Below are 5,208 nucleotides of genomic sequence, written 5' to 3' on the forward strand. Positions count from 1 at the left end.
CCAGATAGGGGAAATCGTTAGTTTGGGGGTACATCTGATAAGCTTCATAAAAGCGAAGGTAATACTGGCCAGATAGTATAACGGAGGATAAAGTTGAACAATATAATAAAGTAGAGCAGTAAATTTGACCCATTGCCCTAGAAAAAAGTTAACCTGCAAGAATTTTAGGATTTGTATGAGACTTCAACCAACAACCCTAAGTAGGGAAGTATGTCGCCAACAAGTTAATGCATGAGTTCAAACATTTTATCATTCAACGAATGCAAAAAAAGGGGGAGGGAGAAGAAACGAGAAGAGGTGCACAAAGCATGTTACATCAAATTAACAGGAAAATATTTTAGAACTATGCATGATATTTCCTTAACAGGTACTAGTGCATATTCATTTTGATTAATCCTCCCTCTGTTTCAAAAAGAATATCCCAATTTCCTTTTAGTATGCTTCAAAAAGAATAACCCCTTTCCTTTTTTGGCAACAATTTAACTTTAACTTTCCACGTGGCATGTTTAAGGCTACAAGATTAAAGGGAATTTTGGTACATTTGACATAACTTTGATTTAGAACCACAAGATTAAAAAGTCTTCTTTCTTTTCTTAAACTCCGTTCCAAGTCAAATTAGGCCATTCTTTTTTAAACGGAGGGAGTATAATAGTTTAACATTTGTAGTTCCAAATTGCAGAGGAATAGCTTAGTTCTTCTTTGTTCCGATAACCAAAAAATTCCGAAGGGTCACTGATGCACGGTTCGAAACTCAGTGATAAACTGATAATGGGTCCACCTCTCTATCATTTTCCACTTAATTACTAGGTTTTGTCTACAATGGGGTTCAAACCTATGGATGTGTGCCTAACCGATACATTACAAGTTGTGCTTTAACCACTGCACCAAACCCTGGGACATTAGCTTGGCAATTTCTAACCACATAAGAACTCTTTCTTGGTTAAGAGGGAGGAAGGCTCTCCATGTTTCTCTCAGTGCAGTAGTCACTCAAGAACATGTATGTCTGCATCATCCTAATTATGGACAATCCTCAGTAACACAACTTCTCACCAACCAAATAAGGAAATAGATAACTGGTCCACTCTCCAATGGAAAAATTTACTCTAAAAGTTCAATCCACATTGTACACAAAAAGTGGGGAAAAAAATCTAGAATAACATGCAATATGACAAGAGGGAGTTGCTAGGATGGTAAGCACCCCTCACTTCCAACCTTAAAAGAGGACTTAGAAGTTCTGCAATTCCGATTTAGGGAAGTGCACGTGTACATTTATACTTAGTTGATGGTCGTTCATGCATTTCAGTATCAACCTTGTACAAATACCAAGGTGGAATTTCAGATCTCCTTTCAGGAAACCTCCATAAATCACCACCACAATTGGTATCATAAGGAAAAATGAGACTAATGCAGGTATAAATTGAAGAAAATGTGCTTAACAAGAAAAGCTATTAACATTGTAGGCACATAAAAGCAGGTCACTGAGCATGCCCTCGCGTCCTCGCCATAGTCGGCCATAAAATTTGTCTGAGACAAAAAATCAATTTTGACTCAATTAGAGCGTAATTGTGAACATGCATACAACAACTCAGTGTTTTGAGATTACAACAACAACATACCCAGTGAAATCCCACAAGTGTGGTTTGGGAAGGGTAGAGTATACACAGACCTTACCTCTCCCTTGTGGAGATAGAGAGGTTGTTTCTGGAGGACCCTTGGCTTGAGTACAGCAAATCAAAGTAGGTATGAAAGGGAAAATAAAAACGACAGTGAAGAAAATATAGCTATTAGTCAAGGGAACACAGTAACAACAACAAAATAGTGTGATAACCAAAACACAATAAACACAAATGATGATAGAAACCAAAAGCGATACACTACAAGAAAGGCTAGAATTATGACAGACAATACACTACTACCTACTAACCTTCTTCCCTAATCCACGACCTCCACGCTCTCCTATCTAAGGTCATGCCCTCGGTAAGTAGAAGTTGTATCATGTCTTGTCTAATCACCTATCCCCAGTACTTTTTTGTCTACCTCTACCTCTCCTCATACCCACTATATCCTCAAGATTAACCACTTCTATTACATCCTTAGCCCCCCTGAAGACTTCTTACAGAAGCAGTCAGTAACTTGGTAGAAATAGATCACAACAAAAACAGAACAATTGATGACTCGCTTTTGTTCAATTATAAAAAAATAAGCACTTTGATGAAGATTTATAACATCATTCAAATATATACAGATTAAGATTGTAGAAACATGAGCTTGTGATATAGCTTATTACAGACACTTCGTTCGAAAAGCACCACATGCTGATACGGACAACCTAATCATTTTCTGATAATTTGAGCTCAATGATCCACCATAGTTAAAGTACCAATATAAAAACAAAAAATTGATCCGCCATAGTTGAAGTACAAAAATATGATGAGATATGTACTTTCTCCTAGTCTTTTTATAACTTTTTCCTCTTATTTTTCCTTTTGACTTTATTGTTTATCATCTAATGGTGGTTTCGCACAAATTCAGTTACTTAACCTACTGTAGCTCATGAATAAATTGACTCACTAGAACTGAGTTGAGAACCATGAGGTCTCAAGTTCAATTCTTAGTGGAGGCAAAAATACAAGATTATTTCAAGAGAACAGTATTTTTTCCTATTTTACCCTTAACATTAACTACTCTTCCCCAAATTATTTCCTAAGTCCATTGAGACTTAATTTGGGTATTATGATAAATGTGCACTTCATTTATTATTTCTTAAGGGGAGTGCAAAGTCCATTATGGACAAGTAAAAGTGCACATAGAGAGTAACTGTAATATGTGCAACTATTGTTCCCATACATTTGATCACTACTAATTCTGGAGGACATTATTAAAATTGTAAGTTTCCTTTTGCTTAGTGTCGTTAATACTTCGTGCAAGAACCTGATCTCTTCCCTGGGATAATATGGCAAGGTTGAATGTGCTTGTCACACACTTTGGCTCCACCAAAAGGTATATAGAAATTAGGCAAGTTGAGGTAATTATTAAACTACTTTGCTGTCAAAATAAGATTGTTAGCATTGTTCTTGTTTAAACTTCAAATGGTACAGACATTGGGAGCCAAACAACAATTAGCGCTTGCTCTGACACCTTTATTGGACTGAACAAAGCAGGACAGAAGACTATTTTGGTAAAATGTTTTACAATATAAAAATTACCCAAGAGGAAGGGATGGGATAGCAATCAGACATGGCATTTTATTTTACGTCCTTCCTTTTTCTCCTTTTCATACATTTCATATAAGTACTGGACAAAGGATATCAGTACCACTACAAATCCCCTCACTGTGTCCGCCTTGGGATCATAATCTAGGGTTATTTACTTATTTTCCATAACCATTAACAGCCAAAAGATTTGCAAACATTAACATCTTACGCATTTAATAAACCTCAACAAAGTTTTATGGAGAGAAATTAAATTCCTTTTTAATTACTAAACCACGAAGAATCATCTTTTGAAAATGTAACACATCAAGAAACTGCTTGATATTTTCTAGAAATATTTCAAGTCCCAGTTTAAACTCAATAAATTAATACTACAAATACCGTAAGCTATAAAAGAATCCCTCAAAAAAGTGAGGTATCACAAGTGAATGACAAGATGAGGAGGAGGACACAAGAGAAAAGATAGCAATTCAACTACAGCAACAACATAAGTGATGCAATCAATCAAATGACCAATTGATAAATGATCAATGTCCTTATCCCATGCAGATTGATTGACTATATATGCACGGGCAGAGCTAGGAGCAGAAGGGGTTTATCCGAATCCCCTGTGCTGAAAAAGTACATTGTCTATATAAGGTAAAAATTAACTTTATGTCATATATAGTAGACATTGAATCCCCTTGACTTTACTTATTCATATTTTAGGATCCCCTTAATGAAAATCCCTAGCTCTGCCACTAGTCGACCCATTTCATTCCAATTATGAATTCATGATCAATAATTTGTCGTTTAAGGCAAGTTAGGTTTCTCTATAGATTCTCTAAATCTCACACTTATTCATAAATTAACATGCCATTCTGTAACTAGACTATACATGACATGCATGCCTAGTGATATATAACATCAAGAATCTTCTAAACACAAATAATAAATCTACCAAAAACTCAAAGCCCAGTCAAGTGGGGTTTTCTTAATAACTTTTCAAGTAAGAAAATCTCTTTTCTTCTTCCCCAAGTTTAATTTTTTTTCCACCATTAAAGAAAATAAGCATGAATTGAAAGACCCAATGTTAGCAAAGTGAAAAAGGAAAAAAAGACATAGTTTTTATGATTGACCTGGTGAAAAAATAGGGCAAGATTATTCCGACCAGAGCTAATGAGCTAAAAGGGTTTTCCGGTTGTTGCTGTAAATTGATTGAGATGCAGATGCAGATGTTTGCTCTCCCACAGCCTTCGAAAATGGAAAGTTAGCTCCTTTTGGGGACAAAGAGGGAGAAAAGATTTTGTTAATAAGAAAAAAAAATAGAAGAGACAATTGTTTGTAGTGAAAAATTGTGTGTAAATGGCCAATCCGTAATTCCTTGGACCGTTTGACGCCGCAACTCCCACTTTGCTGGTTAAAAGCAAAGAGCAATAACCTTGTCTTTTCCTTTTCATTATTTTGGTTTTTCTCTCTTAATCTTAAAGAAGAAAATATTACTCCTATATAATAGATAAAATTATTATTTATTACTTTCTAAAATTATTATTAATATATATATTCTTATGTTATCTGTTAGTATTAGATAAGTTCCAACAACAGGTAGCGAAATAATTTATATTTTTTTAAATTCTGTCATTTTTTCACTTTTTAATTGTTTTTAAAAAAGTTATTCTTTATTAGTATTATTTATAGAAGTCAAGATTGTGAAAGAATTAAATTTAACATAAATATATCAATTTATATATATATTACATGTAATGTGGAGTTTCTTGGCAGATGACTTATCATTTTTTTTTCGTTGCAATTTCAGATTGTCAATGTTATTTCTAATTTATTATGTTCATATGTAATGTTGTTCGTTTTTCATTTACCTATTGTTTAAAGCGTGTGTTTGTGTATTATCAACATACTTTGACTTTTGAATATCAATGACACTATATTTAATTTTACTCCTTAATTTAATTTAACGATGAGTTATCATGTTCCTTTTAAGTATATTTTTATCTTAAAA

Source organism: Solanum verrucosum, unplaced genomic scaffold, assembly GCF_900185275.1.
Source record: "Solanum verrucosum unplaced genomic scaffold, falcon-dt-bn FXZP01000118.1, whole genome shotgun sequence".
Lineage (NCBI taxonomy): Eukaryota > Viridiplantae > Streptophyta > Magnoliopsida > Solanales > Solanaceae > Solanum > Solanum verrucosum.